Source organism: Sciurus vulgaris (genome assembly GCF_902686455.1).
Source record: "Sciurus vulgaris genome assembly, chromosome: 4".
NCBI lineage: Eukaryota > Metazoa > Chordata > Mammalia > Rodentia > Sciuridae > Sciurus > Sciurus vulgaris.
In genome coordinates this window covers 13,304,885-13,327,791 of record NC_136464.1, presented here as the reverse complement: position 1 = coordinate 13,327,791, position 22,907 = coordinate 13,304,885, and the positions used below count along the sequence as shown (strand labels likewise).

General features: G+C 50.4%; 1 long non-coding RNA gene across 1 annotated transcript; it reads right to left on the bottom strand.

Moving 5' to 3' along the window:
- Positions 1–605: 605 nt before the first annotated feature.
- LOC306659216 lies at positions 606–17,717 on the bottom strand. Its single transcript, XR_013763244.1, has 3 exons — positions 10,936–17,717; positions 7,639–7,875; positions 606–1,564 (listed from the first exon to the last, which is right to left on the bottom strand). It is a non-coding gene; the product is annotated as an uncharacterized lncRNA (long non-coding RNA).
- Between the last annotated feature and the right edge of the window lie 5,190 nt (positions 17,718–22,907).

Below are 22,907 nucleotides of genomic sequence, written 5' to 3'. Positions count from 1 at the left end.
CAGCCTCACCTTTTATAAGCAGGAAGGCAAAATCCCTACATGCTCAGAAAACAGAGAGCAGAATTATCTGGGGAATAGTTCCCATAGTGGGTGAGGGTGGTCTCCACAGGGAGTTGTGAAGGAATGGTTGATGCTTGAATTTAATATAACAATTGTCAATAAACATTATATTAAAAACTAACCTATATCTTTTGACATACTCAATTTTAGTTGATTGAATTAGCAATAGTAACAAAAAGTGAGGTGTACAGGAATTACAGGAATCAGAAGATTTTAAAAATAGAGTGGTTTACATCACAACACTCTATTTTGGGCTGATTTTCCCATAGCCTGTTTTGTTTGATAGGAATTGAATTGTCCCTGGGAAATGTATTCTTCATCCCTGTCCCCAATCAAGTTATCATTTTCCAGATTCTCATGACCGTGGCTGTTCTTAAGTCTTGGATAGATTGACATAGGTCTGCTCATCAATCTTGATCCCTTTGGCTCGGATCCAAGGACACTCCCTTCTCTGCCACTTATTTTCTTCTTGGCACTGGGTGTTGAACTTAGGGGCACTTGACCACTGGAGCCACATCACCAGCCCTATTTTGTATTTTATTTAGAGACAGGGTCTCACTGAGTTGCTTAGCACCTCACTGTTGTTGAGGCTGGTTTTGAACTCCTCCTGCCTCAGCCTCCCCAGTCACTGGGATTACAGGCATGTGCCATGCACCCGGCTCTGCCACTTGTGGAGCACACCCAGAAATGGTACCTGTACTGACCCCAGGCACTGGCCTACGAACGTTCTCAAGTCTGGGTCCTCAAGAAATCCTGGACCTTGCAGGAAATCACCTTACCTCAAAATAGGAAAGGGAGTAAAAAAATGTCCCAACCTAGGCAATTGCTCTGTTGAATGAAAATGCAAAAAACAAACAAAACGAACAACCCCCAAAACATCAAAACCAAGTTCTTACCATGATTTTCAAAAGTAGAAAAGCATGTTTACCCATCTTTGGAAAATGTCTATATCTAAGAACTGTTTGGGTGGTAATCCTGGCCAGCTGGGGTTATCACCCAATTGTCTCATCCAATCACTTTCCCAAAGAATTTACCTAATAAAAACATGAAAAGATTAGAACTGAAGGTGTAAAATATGATTATATTTATGATTAAACAAATGAACAACAACCCCCCCCAATATCTCTTGTCTGTTCTCTCCTAATTTTTAGTTATCTTTCGAACCCTGAAAGTGAATGTCAATAATACTTCCTCAAAATGTCAGAGAGTAATTTTGATGGGTAGGCTTAGAAAGATACAAGTTTCACTCCATTCGTGGGTTCTCAAGGGCTGTGCACAGTGAGAAGAGAAAGGATGAGATGATGGCCCTGTGGTTCAGGATGCACAGGCCCTCGATGATAAGGTCACTGTCACAGTCATCTGGGAAGCCTAAGCCGTAGAGTGGCTAGCAGCGTCCTTACTCCACCCAAGCTCTGGGGCAGTTCAGCTCTGAGGCCTCCTGGAGGGCTCTTTTGTGGTCCTGTCTCATCTTCAGTTTTCTCAGCAGGTCCATTTCTGATATCACCTGCCAGGGAGAGAGTGAAAATCATCATAAATAGCAATCCCCACTTTTAGAATTCCTTTACCTGATCATAAAAGTAGTGTATGCTCATTGCAGAGAATTTGAAAACTGTAAAATATAAGAAGAAAATAAGAGGAAACCATACTTCCATACTTCCCCACCTAGTGTTAATTACCATCAATTTCCTCAGGTTCCTCCGCCCCCCACCTTCCAACCTGCAGTTTTCTTTTTATTGATTTTTAAATTAAATATTTTAATCATTCGCTCCTCTTTACTTATTGATCACATACTTTTGTCCCGTTCTCAGTTTTAGTGATGTAACAGTAGAATAAATGGACAGTCCTGTTCTCATGGGGACACAACATCAAAGATGGCTACTGACATTCCGTGGGCAGAAAGACAATAAGAAAATCTCCAAACACTCAGAAATTTAACAGTATACCATTGAAGAGTTCATAGGTCAAAGAGAGACTATCAAAGGAAATCAGAAGTACATAACACTCTGAGGTGCAGCTAAAGCAGTACTGAGAAGGAAATTCATAGCAATAAAAATTGCTAACATTACAGCAGGGGAAATCAATCAACAATCAAAGTTCTCACCTCAAAAAAGTAGAATTAGAATGAAAAGAACAAAATTACAGTCAAGATAGTAGAAAAGGGAAATAAAAATAGGAACAGAAATCAATGAAATCAAAAGTGGGAAATCGATAGAGAAAAACCAATGGAACAGAAAGACACAATTCAATGAAGTTGACAAATCTCTAGAAGACTGACAGAAGTTAAAAAAGAGAAGATGCATTATCAGTATCAGAAATTAGACAAAGGATATCATTATAAATCCTGCTGTCATTAAAAATATAATAAGCAGATACTTTGAGTAACTTTATGCTCATAAATTCAACACACCTTAAAAGAAATAGGCCAATTCCTCAAACACCACAAATTACCTAAATCCAACCAAGATGAAACAGACTATCTGAATTGTCCTATAACCATTATACAGGCAGAGTTTGTAATTTAATAAGCTTCCAAGATGGTTTTACTGGAGGACTCTTCCAGACATTTAAAAAAATCAGTACTAATTTTACACTACTTTTTCTAGAAAATAGAAGAGGAAGGGACATTTCCCAACTCATTTTTGAAACTACCGTCACCCTGATTCCAAAATACAAGAGAACCACTACCCAACATCTCTCATGAACCTAGGTGCAAAAATCCTCCACCAAATATTAGCACTGTGAATCCAGCAATGTGGATTTAGTAAATAAAATGGCATGTCTAAGAAATCAAGGCAAGTTAACATTTTACCATATTTGTCTCCGTTTATTTCTTAAAGAGAAATGGAATGTTGTGGATAGAGTTAATGCCTCCTTCCACTGCGAACATTAGCATGAAGTTGTTAGAGTGTATCTTTCTGTTCCAGGTTTTAATAGTATTACTACTCAGATATATGTTCAAGTATAATTTGTATATCATTACATGCATCCTTTAAAGGAACATAAGTGGCATTATATAGTATCTATCTCTTAGCAACTTCTCTTCCATTCTTTTAATGTAGGTGTAAGGCCTGTGTGTACACACACACACTCACACACAGAATTTTAACAACCAGGAGCATATGGAATATGTACTTTAGAAGACTGAACACCTGCTTTTGAAAATTCAACATGGTATGCCAGTCAACATAACATTCAACTAGTATTTCTAGCACACACACTGGCACCTGGCACATAATAGGTGCTCAGTAAATATCAAAGACATGAGTAATGGATTTCTTTATTCCCCACAATTACTCATGAGTTGGGTAGTGACCTTCCCATTCAGGTGGAAGCTGAGAGATGGGGTAGAAGTGGCAGGGCCAGTATAATCAGGTGTCCGGCGAACTAGCAGATGGTCACCCCATGGCAGTCAGGGCCATTACAGGTCTCCCCAACCCTGCTGCCTCCGTGGGGGCCCAGGTGGAGGCCTGGCTCCAGTCCTGAGAAGGATGGATTGTGGGAAGTGCCAGGAGCAGGAGAGACTGAGGAAGGGGGAGCTGCCTGTGGAGGCAGAGGACAGGGCCTGGGGCCCGGGCCCCAGCAGAGGTGTGGGCAAAGGAGAGGCAGGGCATTGGCTGGAGGCTGCAGGTCCTCGGAAGCTGGTGCTCAGGCAGGTATGCTGGGTGCAGGTTGCTGGCAGGGGCCACCGCTGGCCACAGAACAACGCCACGGTTTGCTCAGCACACACCCGTCATCAGTGTGTAACGCGCCCCATTCACACCCGCCCTCACGACACCTTCAGCACATATGGCTTGACTCAGTTTCCCCATTTTATTTACGCATTCAGTGAATGAAGTGACTGCCAGAGGGCCCGTCTTCCTGACATGGAGTTTTCCAGACGTCCCGGCGCTGTCGTCTCTCTCTTCCTTCTCTGGAACCGCATCCCTGAAGCAAAAACCAATGCTGCGGACTGCACGTTCGTGTGTTCCCCCCAAGATGTGCGCGCTGAGGAAACGCACAGCGAGAGGGCCGCGGCCTGCAGGTTGGGAAGAGCGCTCCCCAGACGCCCGTCGGCCCCGATCTTGGAGTCCAGCCTCTGGAACTGAGGAAGGAATTCTGCTGTTTCAGTCACCAGCCTGTGGCGTTTGTGATGGCAGCCAGAGAAGATGGGTCCAGCCAGGTTCTTAAACGTGGCCCAAGAGACCCCACTCTCTGGCCTTCCTCTTCTCTCCAGTCGCCTCCTGGACTCCTCCTCTCTGGCTTCCTCCCTCCAGCCACGCCGCTTCCCTGGCATTCTCTGAGGCAGGGAGCCCATGTTGATCTCAGGCCTTGGCACTTCACTCTCTCTGCTGGTGACTCTCCTTCCAAGGCAAATCCCCTCCGTTCCTTCAAGTCATCGCCCAAAGGTCATCTTCTTAGTGAAGCTGACCCTGAGAACTACTTAACTCACCTTTGCCCTGCCCCCAGCACTTCCAAAACCTTTGCATGTTCTACTTTTTATTTTTTTCCATATACTTATCGCTCTGCAAGAATATAATGCAGAAGAATAGGGATAATTTGTCTGATATTTGTCTGATAATTGTCAGTGATAAATCCCAAGCGCCCAGGATACACGGATGCACAGTTCCTTTTCAATCAGTAGTTGGTGGCTGAGTTGAAGGAGGCTCTTCATCCCTGGAGAATCAGTCTGCCAGCCCGGAGACCATGCCTTCCCGGAATTGCCCAGCAGATGGCAGCCGACACACACCAGATAGCCCAGGGCTCAAGGTTTTCCCCAAGAAGAGAACCAGAACCTCGTTGGTTGGACTTTCTCCTAACCCAGACTCTTCCCCGTGTTGAGAGGCTGAATGTGGGAAGCGAGCTGGTGAGCTAGCACAGGAAGCTGTTTACCCAAAATCCTGGGGTAAAAAATGTAAACTGCTGTCGAAAAGAAATAAGCTCATTCTTCCCACAGTGGAGATGGACTGTGGTCATGGATCTGTGTCACTTCTCCAAATGATGGAAAGTGATATGGTTTGCTACTCCCATCCCAAGGGACAGAAGTCAGTCCCTAACCCATCCCTGGGCTGTGAAGCTTCTAGTCATACTCCCAACACACCAGAAGATGCTTGTCATAGGAACTTCAAGTCTCCCTCTGGGTGCCCGCCAACACACCCGCTTTCCATTCAATCAGGAATTGAGTTACAGTTGATCATGGGCCCTTCAAAACCCAAGTTCAAGGTGAAACTGCCTTGAACATCTGAATGTCAGGTTAGGGTGAGGTTCTAAGGCAGGGACTGCTCAAGAATCTGAGTCTACTGACCTCAAACCATCCTTCCAGTGGGTCAGCCTAGTTACTCCTACAGTGAGGACAGGAGCCAGAATTTACAGAGCGCTTCTTGGTGGGGCGGGGGGCGGGGTCACCACCAGCATTATTGTGCTCATTCTCCCGCAACTGCCCAAGTCCACATTCTGCTCATCTTCATGTTGCAGGTGGCCGAGGAGAGGTCATCACTCACCCAGGGACACTGCCGGTTGCTTTGCAGTTCACTGTCAACCATTGGGAAGAAAGAATTTGCTGAGTGGATGCACCACAGATCCTGTCAACCTCAGGGACTATCTAGTCCAGCCGCCTCTGTGACAGATAGAGAAAACGAGGCCCTGGACACACAAAGCAGCATCCTGAGCTTTGCATCCCCCATTAGAGTTGCGAGGTAACCACAGGCATTTATTTTGCCTTCTATATTTGCATCAGTCCCTGCTGACACTAGATTCTTCTGCAAGATTTGTGAAAACAACCATTTTTCTCCTGCTTTAAGAGTTTTGTCAACTAATAGAAGGTCCCGCTAGAATCACCGGTCTCTCATGATGTGAATTGTGACTTCTGCAGCTGGGGTCCCTGGTCTGGCCAGTCAACCTGCAAGCTGGTTCGTCCATTGGGAAAAAGGAAATAACGCTATTCTCTTAAGGATACCTTGGATGCCAGGCCAGTGCTGCCAGCGCAAGCAGGAGCCACAGATGCAGGCCGCCTGTGTTATTTTAAATTTTCTAGTGGCCACATCAAAAAGAGGTAAAAAGAGGTGAATCGACACACCCGCACACACTCACCACCTTTAATTTTCATAACTTGTTTCACTTAACTCACTATCTTCAAAATATCAGCAGGCCAACATCTGGTCGATAGGCAGCTGTAGTGAGATCCTTATGTTTTAATTTCGCATCAAGTGTTCACGATCCGGTGTGTATTTTGCACCAACAGCACATCTAGATTTGCACTAGCCACGTTTGGAATGCTCCACAGGCACATGTGGCCAGTGGCTACCATTTTGGAAAGTCCTGTTCAAGGCCCTTCTCTGGCCTCAGGTCACTGGGCTGCCTTTGGAAACCTTCCCTGCCCAAGTTACTCTCACCCGGTGTCACTGACGGGACTTGTGTTTTCCCTGCCAACGTCCATCTCGTCCTTCGTCTCACTGCGGCAGGAGTTCTTGTAACGAGCCCAACAGAGTGAGATACCGGGTGGTGGGAAGGCCTGGGAGGTGATGGGATGGCGGGAGAAGCCAGGTCCCCCCCGAGGATGGGTGGCCCTGGGGGTCCCTGAGCCAGGGCTCTGGGCACCATATGACCTGGACAGTAAACCAGCTCAGAAGGTCCCCTCAGCACACCCTGCTCAATCTGTGGCCTGAACAGAAACACCCTCATTACAAGGGAGCCCCACCTCTGTGGCCATTACTTACATTTGATAATTATTAGGTGGAAGGGCTGCAATCGTGCATGGGCTGTGCTCAGAAAGACATAAAAGGGCCCAAGCCAGGCTTCCGCCTCCAGGGGTTGGGACCAGAGTTGGAAGCCAGTGTTGCCTGGCTTCTCCTGACCGCAGCAGTCCCTGGGCCTCCTGGAAAGGGCCAAGGTCAGGCCAGTGGTGCTGGGGTCCTGGAGGACCAATGAGGACCAGGAGGGCCCCTGTAAGACTAGACTGGGACCAGGTGGGAAAGGTGGTGGGCCTGCTCAGACGCAGGGCTCAGGCCCTCCAGCACATCTGGGGATGGCAGAGACCTTCACTCTCCCTTCACCCCAAGCCCCCAGATGGTACCTCCTTTTTTCTGGAAGGCAGTGGCTGGAGCAGGAACTCTGCATTTCAGATGGCCCAGGGTTCAAATCCTGGCTCTTCCACTCACTATGTGAATTTAGCCAGTACCTCTCTTAACATTGGTCCTCCTCTGCCTCCTTGCTGGGGTTTTCTGAGCATTAAATGAGGCAATAAATGTGAGGCTTAGCATCATGCCAGGCTACCATTATTATATTTTACTGGGGAGCAAGCTGGTTCCCCAGTACTTTAGCCTGTCCAGGATAGAGGCATCCTATTATTTTTTTCAATTAACTCATTTTGTGAGTTAAAAGCACAGCACTAATAAAAAGCTATGCTGATAGAGAACAATTTGAAAAACATCGTTAAGTTAAAAAAGGAAGTCCAGGTTACTATATAACACGAACCAACATGGCGCCATATGTATGCCTTGCATTTGAAAGGCGGATGCAGCATGGGTAAGGGGTGACAGGGAGGTGAGCCGGGACAGGGTGCCCAAGAGGTTGATTTTCCATTATCCAGTTCCTAGTATTTACATTTTACTAGAAGTGTGTATTACTGCTTTTTGAGGATGTATTACTCCTTCAATTAAAAATAAACGTTAACCTCTCACACCCATCACAAACGATCGCTGTGGAAAATGTCCAAATTCTGAAGAAAGCACGGGGAAACGTAGGGCCATTCTACTGTGCAGTGTTAGAAGATCCAGGTCCCCCGGGAGAGATGGCTTGTTTGTCCCTAAGTTCATTTTCCACGTTTCACCCTTTCAGCATCTGTCAGGAAATAAATCAGGCAAAAAGAAAACATCAAAGGAGCCATTCATACGTGTACATGTAACCTGCATGGGCTCGCTCACGCATGTGTGTGCAACATGCCTGGGCTCGCTCGTGCATGTACATGCAACACACATGCACCCAACAAACGGAGCATGTCCCGTGCTCTCACTCGGGCAAGCTACACATGCACCCCTCAGCCAAACCACACCACACCACACAGCAGCAGCAGGTCTACCTCCACTTCGCCCGCCCGTGTCCCAGCCCCCCACACCCACAACTACACACGAATTCCAACTAAGCCCTGCATCACACACCCCTCCACCAAAGCACCCACACACACCCCAATAACCAAAGCACTTCATACATGCACCAATAGCCAGGGCCATACCCACACACACACACACACACACACACACATCCCAATAACCAAAGCACGTCACCACCACTCATCCACAACCGGAAGAGCTTTGCTCCCCCAAGCGAAGTGCTCCAGTCCTCCCCCAGCAGCCAAGACGGTTCCTGCAGCCCCCCACAGCCCCCAGCGCGTGGGTTTGCTTTCTGCAGCGGCAGATACTTGAACACTAAGACACTAGGCTGCGACTTTCTTTTCAGATTAATGAGCAGAAAAAGATTGGAAGAAGGGGGGCTGAGAGTGGCGGGAGAGAGCAATTACACCCAAATCTTTTCTCTGTTGATTAGGGATTCCTTCTCCAGCCTGCTTTGGCTCTGGCTAAATCTTTTTCTAATGAGATGTGGCTTATCCAGATCAGGGCGCTGAGAAAAAAGTTGCAATTAACTTTAGGAAGAAAAGGAGTGAGTGAGAAAGGGGGGGGGGGGCTGTGAGTGGGGCAGGGACGGGCCAGACAGGCAGTGCCAGCCACGGAGGGGCTTCCGGCAGGTGGAGGGGCACAGGCCAGGCCCATGGGGGCCACTAGCTCCTCTGAGGCCATGGTTTCAGGGCCTTGGATTCCAGAGCTATTCCAAGAGGCCTCCATGTGGCCTGACCCACTTCAGGCACAGGTAAGGTTGGGCAGATGGCAGGTCTTCTCTGGTGGGGCTGCCTCCTCCAGAACACCACCTCTCAGTGGCTTCTCTCCCTTTTGCTTGCCCACACTCAAGAAGACAGGGGCCCTTGGCCACCTGACAGGACCCCCTATAGCCCTGTGCCAGGACAGCATGGCCTCTTGTCTCAGGAGCTGCTGGGGTCTGGCTGCCCCTGGCAGCCAGGAGCAATGGTTCAGGAGAGGCCTGGGGTACAAGAGCTGCTGCTGGGGTTGCCCAGGCTGCCTGGCTCTTCCCACCTGGGAGTGAGGTCCTCAGTTTCATTTTCATGAGCCACGTGAAAGGGCAGAGAGGGAGCTGGGGATGTAGCTCTGTGGGTAGAGTGCTCGCATGCACAAGGCCCTGGGTTCAATCCCCAGCACCAAAAAAAAAAAAGGGGGGGGGGGCAGAGAGGGGCTAGGACCCCAAGTGGAGAAAATGCCTGCGACTCCGAGAGCCAGCACAGACCACCTCGGCACGCCTTTCCACGTAAGGCTCGCGGGGGCCACGCCACAGCTGCCCACCAGTGGCTGCTTCTCCTGGTGCCACGGCCTTCGTCTGTAAGAAGGATAAAGGGGAAAGGCAGTGGGCTCCATAGCCTCCGCCAGGCCTGACACTCCTCGAACAGGCAGAGCCATGGCTTCTGTGTGTCCCCACTTGAGTCACCAAGCCTCTGTCCCCTGACTTCCTTTCTCTACTTTGCACATCTATGGGAGACTTGTACCTTCCTGCAAGTTCTCATCCAGTAGGAGACCCGGTTGGTCCCTAACCAGTCATAAATATCCAGCAATGCCTAAGGGTGGGCTCCAACCTGGCACTGGTGTGGGCTCGGGGGTCTCCCGTACTAGGTGGACGTGGGTATGCAAGTGGAGCTGGGGACCCCGAGCTTGGATCAACTGGAATTGGGCAAGAAGGGGTGGGTGGAAGGGAGGAGTGGGACGCTGGCTTCATCCTCTTCAGTCACACATGAACACACAGCCATGTGTGCTAAGGGTCCAGGCAGGTCATCCAAGGCAGGACTCCATTCTCCTAGTCACAGCCTCGGTTCTTCCCATCCCCATCATTTTATCGATTGACTTGCTGGTGACTCCGTTGGAGCCAGTGAAGCTGCCCCATCTGACAAGCTTGTTAGATGTCCAAAGAAGGGCCCCCGTGTGTGTGTGGCCAGCCAGGGACACAAGTCTCCCTCAGTGGCCCCAGACTGTGGGACACAAGCTGAGCCCATCTTTCCTATGGCTGCGTTCTGAGAATCCGTGAGTCCCCACGCACCTCTGAGCCTTGCAGCCTGGTACCCGGGTCTGGGCAGCCCGCCCCTCTGCCCAGCCCTCCGTCGCGGGAGCTGTGGGAGACACTCCCGGCTTTCTCCCATTTCTCTCTGGCCTTCGTCAATCCAGTGAGCATATGTGTTAGAAATACCTGCTGGAGCGCTAAGTTAGAAATTCTCCTTAAACATATAGCAAGGTCAGATGAAGGGAAAAAAAAAAAAAAAAAAACAAAAAAAACTCAGAAAACAAAACACAAAACCCCGAAACAGAAATTGGACACAGAAGGGCAGATGTAGACTGAACAGGAAGTGCTGGCCCTGAGCTAAATGAAACAGCTGTCACCATTGTTCTGGACCTGGGCCTGCCTTTGCAGGCTCCATGCGGCCCGGCTCAGAAAGCAGATGTTAATAATTACAGCACATGAAACGAAGGGCACAGGATTAGGCAAGTGACGAAAAAGAAATGGTACCAGTAGATTTATAACTCGCTCAGCAAATCTGCCGGGGTTGGGGTGGGGGGTGGGCCAACCCCTTTCCCAGCTCAGCCTGTTGGGTCCTGGGATGGTCTCAGGACGGGGGGTTGTTTATGTTGTTTTATGGCGGAGGTCTCTCCTAGCTGCTGTTCCAGGGACCCCGTGACGGTAGGACCACAGCCAACTGTCTCTAACCTACTGGAAACAGATAAAACCTGCGATATTCAGCCTAAGCGCCAAAAGGGGATCTCGGTTCGGGCCTGTCGTTGGGTGGCTTACTGCTAAGCGGCGGCTTCGGAGGACACGGGCTCTTGCTTTTACTGCAGGGTTCGTGTTCAAGATCCAGGAGCTGGAGTTTTTTGCAGTTCAAGCTGATTCAAGTTCTCAAGTTGGCCAGCGGCTCCTGCCTGGAGGAGGCCAGGTAGCACTGCATGGGGCGGGGACGCAGCTGGGACAGTTGCAGAAAGGAAACGAGTCAAGTTTGTGGGCTAATTACATACGTAGGAAAAGCAGAGTCTCCACATGTTTTCTGAACATTCCTCTGTGCTTTTCCACGTGAGTTGTAAAAAGCAAAACACAGCAACACAGTCACATCTACCCTGAATCCTCCCCTCCCGCCACCCGCTAGCAAGGACGTCTCTTGAAAGGTTAGAATGAAGGTAAGGCATGTGTTTGCCATCTTTCTGCCTGATATGGAAACCATATGCTTAAATACACTAGCAAACATACTTAATATAACACTCTCTTTTATTAAATGTGGTTTTATAAATGCTCTCCCTAGCCAGGGCACCTTTGCTGGGCTGGGGGCTGGAGCTTGGCAAAATAATCTTCCCGCTGTTCCATCTATTGATACACATTTTTGGAAAATGAGTCTCGGACCCTTGGAAAATAGGCTGGTTCTGATTATTATTGCAGGAGGGAAGGGCACGCGAGGGCATCTTTTTTCCTCTGATAAATTAAAAGAACTGTAACGGGTGCGTTCTGCAACCTGCAAAAGGACAGAGCCATCTGTGATTCATTTAGCAGCCCCTTCCCGAAGATTTATTTGATTAATTCAGTCAGAAGAGAGAGAATATGGATTTTCCCTCTTCTCGGAAAGGCACATACACACTCGCACACGCACCCACCCATGGGTAGATATCTTAGGAATGAAAAATGACTAATCATGTTATTGGAACCGGGGATCATGGGGCCTTGGTGGTGAGATAGCAGGCTCCCGCCCTGCTGATGGGAGGGCTGGCTTCAGAGTGGATTTAATATTCTCAGGCCCAATGCCACTGGAGAGGGCCCAGAGAGTAATGCCAGAAGGCTGGAGGGCTTGGGTTAGCCATGATCACTGGGTGCCACGCACTACACTGAGCTCTGGATGATTATCTCACCACCTGGTTCCAATGTCCTTGCCGTGGGGGTGATAACTCCACTGTTATCATCATCACTATCCAGCCAGGGAGACTGCCCCATTCCCAGTGTGCCTCTGCTCCAAAGTTCTTTCGCTTTATTTGGATGGTATTTTGCTTTCTCTGTCCTCCACCTACACCAGGCTCATGGTGTGGAGCTCAGGAAGGGGTCATCTACATTATCTGCTTTCTGATCTGTGGGTTTCAGTTCAGTGTTGACCAGAGAATGCCTCTCTTTTAGGCTTATTTCTGGTCTGCAGGAGAGCTAGCCTCCCGTAGCCTTGGTGGTCTGTAACTTATGAGACCCGTCCCTTCAAACACCATAGTCACTTCCTGGTGAATGGGTCCTCAGAGAAGGCACAGAAAGCAGCCAAAGCAAGAGAAATTATAAAATCATACAAGATAAATGTACATGGCCGGCAAATGTGCCCCTTCTCCCTCTCTTTAGCTCAGAGCAGACATTACTAATTGATCCCAGCTAGCCCTCCACTCTTCTCAGCCCAGCCCTCTGGGTGGCCTCAACCAACAGGTCAGAATTAGCACCTGAGCTGAAAGCCGGAAGCAGTGTCTTTTGGTCAAATGTTTCATCTCATAGAGGGAGAAATGGGAGCCCCAGGGGAGAAGTTGGCTACAAAACCAGGTAGGAAGTAAGTGACTCCAAGCCTCCCTTTCCTTTCCCACCCTCTTTCTGTGGCATCTACGCCAGTGAGCTGGGACCGAGTCAGGCGCAGTGCTTGTAAACCTCTGGGTTTTGCTGGGTCTCTGCTCCCTTTCCCAGTAGAAAGGCACTGGAACTACTTGCAGACCTGGTAAAATCTTTCTCCTGGAAGAATGCAGAAGACTGAAGTCTCTTTGTTATTTTAAAGTAATTAATCCCCACACCAAGATGGGGCGGGGGGCCTGAGCCCATAACAGTACAGCCCAGGGTCCAAGATTCTAGAAAGAAATGGAAGATTTTACTGAGGGAAACTCTGGGGTCGGCAGACACTCCCCACTCCCTCAATCGCCTGACCACAGGAAATGCCAGGATCAAAGGCAACCGAGACTCAATAGGCTTAAGGATTGAGGGCTTATAGCCGCTCCTGACTTTTCTGCCGGGCAGTGTCGGTCTCTCCGTGGAAAGAACAACAGGGTTCTGAGAAAGGAAGAGGGCGTCTCCACGTCCAGATTTCCCTCTCCAGCCCCTTTCCTGCTGACCCCGTCTGGGACCTGATGGTCACTGCTCCTTAGCCTGGGGCAGCTCAGGGGGACTTGGGCTTGCTCCCTGAACGTCTGAATGGCAGAACAAAAAGGCTTTTCACAGGAGAAGGGACACTGTGAACCAGGGCTCTGGTCCTGGAAGCCAGAGGGTGAGACTGAAGAGCACCTTGAGAAAGGAGGTGTTGGTGGTCAGCTCACTGTCCTGCTTGGCCAGGTTGCCGTGGGTGGGAGCGGACCTGCTTGAAGCTCAGATGTGAGTTTGGGGATCGTCCTCGCGGTGCCTGGGAGCCCAAGTGGCTCCTGCCGTTTCTGCCATCCCTGAGGAGGCTTGGGAACGTGGTGTTGAAGTCTGATCTCTACAATCCCGTTTATACTCTGAATTTTCATTTTCTATGAACAAAAGTGTGCCAAACGAGTCCCACACTAGCCCAGCCCAGTCTCTTGAAAAGAGCACAGGTATTGAGTTAGTAAGGTCCTAAAGGATGAAGGATTTTACAGGGATCAAATAGAACCCCTTAAAGGGTCTTGCAGACCAAACATCATTTGTTGAATAAAGATGTCTGTCTCTATGGCAGGAGTGGTTTTCTGGAACGTTCCTGACTGAGGGGGTGATTGGACAGCTCAGAGAAGGAGCCAGATTGAAGGGGTAGGTGATGACGAGAGGTCCTTGTGCCATTTTGGATTCCATTTGGGAATAATGAGTGGACTGAAGTGTGGATGAGTCGCCCCCCTCTGGTACTGAGAGTCACAATCAAACTCAGGAGCTAAGCAAATACTCACTAGCCGTGGGACCTTGGGCAAATTAGAAGACCTCTCTGTGCTTCAGTGTTCTTCTTGGTAAATAGGAGTAATCACCGCACCTACCTTACAAGTTTGTCATGAGGATTAAATGAGGGAAGCACTTAGAATAGGGACTGACACATAGTATGAAGAACACATGATCTCCTGAGTGCCCACCAAGGACATGTGGACAGGGAATGTGGGATGTCCATACGATGAGATTTTATTCACCCAGTGATGTAGGGACACACCCCAGAAAGCATTACATTAAACCAAAGAAGCCAGACACCAAAGGCCACATACCATCCTGTTCCGTTTAGATGAAAGATCTAGAATAGACAACTCCATAGAGATACAAAGCAGATCAGTGGCCACTCAGGGCTGGTGGGGAAGGTGACAGCTTATGGCAGGGGGCTTCCCTCTGAGGTGATGGCGGTTGCCCACCTCCGGGTTCACCACCGACTGACACTCTATCTGGATGAACAGTGTACTCTGTGACTTTCTGGATAAAGCCATTTTTAAGAGGATCCTCCTTTGGCTGGTAACAGGGGTGTTACCATGATACCTGTTATAATAATAAGAAATTCACAATTTTCTAAAGATACTTTCATTCTCACTTTTCATAAGGTTGCAAACACACCTATATCAAATAATAACATGATTTTTTTTTAAAAACTTGCGGTGTCCCTGATGGAAGGACCTGATCCCTGCGAGGCACCCATAGGTGTGTTCAACCACCCTTATTAGAATTAAGTACTTAAGGCCAACAACTGTGTTATGACAGGCACCAGAGAATCAAGGGCTGGCTGGAACTGACTCTGCCACTCACCAACTGCACAACTCAGGAAAATAACTTCCCTGGAATTCCATGTTTTTAGCTATAAGTGAGAAGATGGCGGGTGGGTTCCCTCTATGGGTGTCCTTCAAACCAAACTCTTCAGAGTCTATGATAGTGGCCTAAATCACTGGCCAAGGGAGGCAGACCTATCTCCTGCAGACTGGAACGTGCCCCTTCTGTCCCAAGGGTCTTAGGCTCTAGAATCTCAGCTGGAGGGGAACTTGCTATTACAGCCAACAGAGTCTCCCCCAAAATTCTGTCCACCAGAACCTGTGGATGTGACCTTGTTTGGAAGTAGGACTTTTGAAGATGTAACCTAGTTGCCACGAGATCATTAGGATAGACCCCGATGACTCAGGTCCTTCTAAAGGGATGAGAATTTGCAAGTAAGGACACATAGAGACAGAGGAAGATGCCTTGTGACCAGGGAGGCAGAAATTGGAACAATGGAGCTACCAGACCAGCAACACCAAGGACGGCCAACGCTCACCAGCTGCTAGGGGAGGCAGGTAGGGCAGATTCCCCCTCGGAGATGCCAGAAGGAACCAGCTTTGATCTTGAACTTCCAGCTAAGGGTGTATCAGTCCAGAGCTCAGGGTTGGTTGAGATTGTTCTGTAGATTCTCGAGCATTTTTGCAATTTCTGAGTCTAATGGAGATGGTAGAGTCCCTCCCAGCAGGATCACTCGAGATTCCTGACACGTCACATTCCTTTGCAGTGATCTGAAATGACATCAGCTGGACACAGCGATGGGAATTCTCCCAAGGGGTCAGAGCTGCCCAGATGGCAGCACCGCAGCCAGAATTTACTTCTTGCAATCTCAAAGCTGTTAGCACACGATGAATCCTCGGACAGACGCTTCCAAACTGCAGAACCCAACCGTAGGGAGAAGCGAAATAATTGAATGTCATCTTGGTCCCTGCTCCTTTGGAGCCAATGCACTTGCTGCAGGAGAAAGACAGTCCATAGGGACACAAAAATGACCTTCTTAGGCACTTACTAAATGGTCACTATATAAACATCCCACATTAGGGTGCTGGTTTGATGTATTTTAATACACCCACCCACACCTTGGACTTCTGGGTGGCCACTAGAACCACAGATATTAAAGAGCATCTATTGGCAGAAACGTGCTCATGGTTCACTTATTCATTCAACAAGTGTTGGTTGAGCACCTACTTTGTTACGGCTGTATCCTGGGTTCTGGAGACAGAGCAAGGAGCAGCTGAGACCCATGCAGGCAGATTCCATGCTGTTCCACAATTTATATCCTATCTGAGGAAATGACTACCAACCAACAAGAAAAGGTCAGATGGAGGCAACACACAGAGTGCCCTGGCTGACTAGTAGGGAGAGAGGAGGGAGCTGCTGGAGCAGGTGGTCAGGGAAGACTGCCTGGAGGAGGTGACCCTAGAGCTAAGGATGACCAAGGGGTGATGGGCAAGCCCTCGAGCAACCCCTGCAAACGATCGTCTTTTGAGGGGCAAGCGAAGAGTCAGGAGGCCGGATTTAAGCCTAGACCTGGCAGGTCAGAACGTGGCGGGTACCGTAGGACGACTAGCTTTTCTTTAGGGCTGTGGAGGCTGAACGGAGGTGCTGCAGTCTGTCTTGCAGCTCTCAGGACGTCAGTGGCAAAGCCAGGGCAGAACCCTGGGCCGGGCTCCCTGGACGGTGCCCTTCCCAGGCTGTGTACCTGCCTCTCAGGAGATGTCCCCACTGAGTGCGTCTAGGGACATACAGAGGACGTGTGTCTCCCTCAGCAGGGTCTCGAGCATTTCTGGAATTCCTGTGGTGTGGATGGTGCTGCGCTCAGAGCCAGCAGGGAGGTAGCAGAGGAGCCACAGGGCCCTCGGCCGCCCGGGAAGGGCAAGCAGAACACCAGAGAGCATGCGCGGGAGGTCTGTGGCCTCCTGGGAGGAGAGGCCGCTGCGGCCGGCCGGGTGGGGGAGTCATCCATTCCCAGGCATCTTCTCCACCCCTGTGCCTTTGGCCCCCAGGCCCTGGCACGGGATGGGGGCGGTCCTGGCGGCTGGAGCCCCAGGCCTCCGCCTTGGGCCTCCAGAGAGGCCCCGCCTGTCAGCCCAGAACGTGGGAACGCGGGAGCAGCCGGGTCCTGCGCACTTCTGTTCCTTGTTGCTCCGCCATCCGCTGCTGGCTTTGATCTTCGCCCCACTCGGCTTGGCCTGGTTTGGAGGTCTCCTGCTGCGACGCCTCAGGATGGGTCTCCAGCTCCCGGGACTCTCTCCCTGCCTCTATCATAGTCCAGATCTGGCCTCCTGCTTGCTGGCTGCTGAAACAGGACCCTTCTGGGGCCCAGGGGCGGGAAGAAAGAGAAAGGTAGCTTTGGGCGAGATTGGGGATGGTTCTGCAGCCAGCGGCTGCTCTGCCATGCGCTGTGATGGCATCCGCCCGCCCTGGCCAGCCGAGTGAAGTGTGGGACCGGATGGCGGTGGCTGTGGGCAGGGGTCAGGAGTTTCCAGTTTAGACCATTTCTTCCCTGGGAAACCATGATCAAGCTCATAAGCCACTTTGTGCCTCAGTTTGCTGATCTTTAAAATGGGGATGAGAATAGCCACTTCCCTGGACCAATTGCAGTAATACACGTGCAAGCACCTGGCACAGGGCGGTGCTTATTTTGATGCTGATGCCTCAGTGGGCCTTGGGAGGAATCAGGGCCAGACCCCAGGAACAGAGCCACAATGGTTCTCTGAACCTCCTCTCTGCCCTCTGCGTGGTAGGACTCTTCCTCCCCTTTCCCAAGTCCACTATTTTCCCTGTTGGCCCAGTGGGGTTCTGACAACCTCAGAGACTAAACACAGCTGCTTCCTTCATCCCTGCCCAGTCCTCCAGCTTCTCCTGTTCGCAATTGCCTGATGGATCTTGCAGACCTGCTCAAAGTCCTCCATGGATCTCAGGGACTGCAGAGGAAATAGCCACCTCCCCAGTCTTTATTTAAGACCCTTTGTAATCTGACCTTTGTCTTAGCATCTCAGTCTTCTGTGGGCCTGGGAAAGTCCAAGCCAGTGCTTGAAACTGGGTTTCACTGCACTGAGCCGTGAAGCCTTGGGAAATGCGTACAATCTCTGTGCACCGTGGATTTCTTATTTCTAGAATGGAAAAGATTATACCTGCCTCGTCAACTTCACAAGGATGCTTGCGGACCCCACGAGGGGAGCTGTGGGTGCTGTTTGTAACCTGGAATCCACTTGCTGTGTCTGGATCACACCGTGGTTTCCTTCCTGGAGAACTTGCCACGTTGTTCCCTCCCTGGGGTGACCCTCAGATGCCACTGTCCAGGTGGGGCTGTCATTCCGAGCCCGGGGCGGGGATCAGTGTCTCCGGGGAAGTTGACCTGTTTCCTCCACCGGAAGTGCCCTCTTCCCTGTGTCCTGCGTGGAGCGCGCCCCACTCCCTGCCTGTGTCCAGTCAGCTCCCTCCTTGGGTGGGCAGCTCCTGGGGGCAGGGCCGCACTGGCCAGCCCTTCCTTTCTCATGGCAGGTGCGGGTCTCTCGAGGCCTGTTTAGTGACCCTCGACGTCTGTCTAACGGGTAGCAGGTTCCAATGAGTGACCCAAACGTTCACATGCACAGCTGACCAGAGTGTGTATGTGGGAGGGACCCAGGGCGGAAACCTGAGCCCAGGTCAGGGACAGGGCCTGACTGGACGCTGTGGTATGCTGACCGGGTACGTTCACACACACACACACACACACACACACACACACACACACACTGCACCTCCTCCTTGGGGACATGGGAGTGTGTGTGTCCCACAACCAGCCCAGGAGGTGGGGGTCAGTCGGTGCATTACCTCATCCTGCTAGGGAGTCTCCTAAAGTGCCTTCCTGGGGTGGGGACGGGAGACCGGGTGCAGGGCAGCTGGGGAGGTGACTCCGTGAGACCTGAATCCTGTCCCACATGCAGGAGCCCTGGCGCATTATCAGGGACTGGAGTACAAAGAACAGAGGCCTGGGGACATCTGTGACCCCTCTGTTCCCTCCGGTTCTGGGCGCGGCCAGTGCTCCCACTGGTTCTCAGAGTGTCTGGGTCTCGGCGGGAGCCCCTGGCCCACCCCCGCTGGGAATCCAGGGGCACACATTCCTCAGGCAGCGGAATCTGAGCGTTTTAATGCCTGATATCTGTCACCGCATGGAGTTTTGTTTTATCATGAGGCCACTGGAAAGTTTTTTGATATCTCTTTGAAACAGATGTCAGCAAAAGCTCCCAGCACAGATCAAGGGCAGGTTAAGGGCTTTGAGATGGGTCTGAATGTCCCTTTAACATCGTTCAATCTAATACCCAAATATACCTCGAGTCATTACCCTGTTTTTATAAGAAGCTCTGAACCATATGTTCGGGAACTAATTAAGCATACAAATCAAACCCCGGGATCAGGTGGCGCTCTGTTTAAATATCTTAACCTTTTATGATTATCTTAATTTAGAGAAAATTCAAAACACATTCAGAAGTCTTAGAAAATGAACTCAGTAGGAATTTACTGGCTGGCTGCTTCTCTTGATGTCAGGATCCTTTCTTCCCAGCCCAGCCCAGGTTCCTGGGGAAGTCCTGGGCACTTGCTCTGGCTCCCCGGATGGTCGGAGAAGGGGCCACACCTGACTTCACCTCCCGGGGTGGGGGCTTTTCCCAGAGGCAACCCCCACCTCCTGCTGCCACCCCCATGTCCCTGCGCCTGTGGGAGGAAGCAAGGAGCAGGCTCTGCACTTGGAAGTTTTATCTTCTTTTTTAATAAAATAAAACATGAAATTAGTTGGTGGGAAATATTCCTGCAGCCTGTGGTGTGCAGGGAGCTGTGACAGGGAACTTGGGGGCTGAGATGGGAGTCGCCTGGGTCTGGCTCTATAGTTCCATATTGGTTGCAGGTGGCTGAGGGAGAAGACCAGAGCAGAGGAGTCACCCTCTCTCTTGATTCCATTTCTTCCACAGTGGGAAGGGGGGCTGAGGCTCCATCTTCTGTCCTCCTCAGGCAGAGGAGATGCTCAATCCAGAAGGCACATATGAAATATATATATATATATATATATATATATATATATATATATCTTACCAAAATCCAACGTCTAATGACAAGGTCTCACAGCCTTTCAGCTGCTCCTGCTACACATTTAATTTAGCACCTACTATCTGCCAGTTCTATTCTAGGAATAGTCTGTACAAGGGCACTAAACTCCCCTCTGGTACAGGTGCCTGGTTAGTGCAGCAGAACTGGGTTGGGTCTCTTTTCATTCTTAGGACAATTTAACTCTTCCAGTAGGACTTCTGGACAGACTATGGGATGCCCGATCAAATTGAAATTTCAGCTAACCAGTACATACTCTTTTGCTTTAAGTATATCCCAAATATCACATGGGACACAATCATACTAAATAACTATTCATTAATTATCTAAAGTTCAAGTTTAACTGGATGTCCTGTGTTTTTATTTATTAGATCTTGCAATCCAGCTTTAGAAAAAGATCAGAGTCCACGGGGATGATATCTCCATCTTGGATGCTATATACTAATTCTGGAGAAAGGCAAGCAGAGGCAACCTCATCCCAAACCACTCTGTCTGTGTACTTCCCTTAGACCTCACCGCCAGTCCCAAAGGTAGGTTCTGTTACCATCCCCATTTTGCTGATGGGTGATCTGAAAGCTCAGAGAGGTTAAGTGATCTGCCTAAGGTTGCCCAGCTGGACTTCTTAGCCCAGCTCTGCTGGACTTCAAAGCCTGGCCACTCATTTCGGGGCACCCCAGTACAAAACTGATGTTATCGTTCCAGCTTTCCCTGGCTTCTCTCCACTTCTCCTCTTTTTCCAAAATGTTCAAGGAGAGATGCACTCCCGTCAGATCAATGTCGCTGCCCTAATGAAAACCACCACCCAAGCCCACGAAGGACGAGTTCTGTCGGACCCTAATGAGAATGGTTCCGATTATGCAAAAAGCGACCTCATGGTTATTCTAATGTTACCAGTAAATATAAAACATTTAGAAATACTTGGCTTGGGAGGCTTTTTTTTCAAGTACAGATGTCTGACTCTCTGCCAGTTTGTTATTAAAAATGCTACGGTGGTTTGGGTACAAAGATTGCTGTAAAAATAAAAGCTGATGTACCCCGAGCGTTCGCTTTGACTTTGTGGGGAAGTCGGCAACGCAGAGGCCAGAGCAGATGGTGAATAGCGGTGGCCCTAAAAGTGGGGACCCCGATGTTCATAGCTCAGTCTCTGCAGCGCTGAAGACCCTCCAGGGGTCTCCCCTTGCTCCTCCAGCCCCGTCTGGCGACTCACCTGCATCTGCACCGGCCCCGCCTCTGCTTGGCGGGCTTCTCCCAGCTCCCCTTTACCTGGCCCCTCTTCCTCTGCCTCTGCCGACCAGCTCCTGTGGCGTGGGCCTCCTGCTCCTGCCTCCCGTCCCTCTGTCCCATCGCTCTGCTGGTTTCCTTTGTTCCCCTCGTGTCCCTCTGAGATCATCTTGGTCAGTTTTGGTCTTTCTCACCAGTAAGTAAACCCCGGGGAGGCCTTTTCCTTACCTGTTCTGTTCACCAAACACCTAGAGCAATGCTAGCCACATACTAGTTGCTCAATAAACATTTGCTGAACCAATGAATGAATCTATGGAAGCACCTGAAGTCTCGCCCTGCCTCGTCCCCTCTGGGGTCACGGACCACAAGAAAAGTGGCAGCTTCTACTGAGTTTAATCAACTTGTGGAAAACCCTGGGAATTGAGAGAGTCCTAAACCTCTGAGAGTGATGGTTTTGAGTCCTGCAGAAATTTCCAGGTCAACATTCCAAACTGCAGCAAGAAAAATACTTGGTCGCCACGGCATTTGCTTCTGTGTAGGAGAAGTCGAGAGAGAAGATCTGGGGGTTGCAGTGCGTGGACATCATCCTGTCACTCCGCTCATCCTCCAGGGACATCTGGCGCTCGGGGGGGCGGCTCTTCAGGGCTCGCTTCTCGGCCGGGCTGCCCCGATTCCTCCTGATGCCTGTCTTTAGCAGCCCGCCTGCCCTGGTCCCTAGGACCACGTGCCCCTTCCCTTCCTGCCTCCCCATGCCTGGCCCGGGTCTTGCTGTGTCTTCCCCCGTCCCTGCATGTCCAGATCTAGCCACCGTCACCACCTGGCTCACCGTTCACGTTCCCTGCCCCCCACCACGGCCACCCCGTCCTGGCCGCCCCTCTTCTCTGAACGCCCCGGGCAGTTTTCCTTTTCCTTATCACCTTCCTGGCTTCAAGCTGCTTCGGGGCAGGAACTGGGCCTCACCTTTGCGTCTTCCCTGGCCCCTGGCAGGGTCGACTCTGGACAAATGAGCTGTGGCTGTTGCTCAGGACATGCCAGCTTGGTCACTAGCTGTGGGCAATAACCATGTAGTGTCCGATGGCCAGAGTCCATCATTTCACCTCCCCCTCCCCACAACCAGAAGCAGTGACGTGGCTGGTGCACTGGGCACGCTAAGCAGTGTCTACACCACCCCTGCGTCCAGATGAAAGGCCCAGAAAGCAGCCTGACCCTTCCCTGTTCCACTCAGACGTTTTCCTGTTGGGTGGCCAAAGCCTGAAACAGCTGAATTCCCGGGCGCTCTGCAAACCTCTCCCGTTCCCAACTTTCTCAACTGTTTTATTCCAAAACTCGGTCCAAGCAAGAAAGGCCCTCCAGAAACTCAAGTGCTAACACTAAACACATGAGTCAGAGAGCCACGTGGAAACAACGCCCTGCTTTTGCCAGGTAAGTGTTGTCAAACGTGTGAGCAGGCAGATGTTGATCCCAAGTGGGCTCTACACAGAGGACGCCTCTCACCCGGGATCCCAAGCCACTTGCAAAAGACAGTAACCGGTTTTGGAGAATCACACACCCAGGAAGCAGGGACCCTCCCTTCCAGCCTGACCTAGAGATGTGGAAGGGTTCTGCAGGCAATGTGGCTTGAAAATGAAGCCCAGCGCCAGCCTTTGATCTGTCCAGGAGAGTGTGTGTTCACGACAGCAGGTCGCAGCCGCTGGGCTAAATTTAAACACTCCCCTGGTGCACAGAATCTGGATTCATTA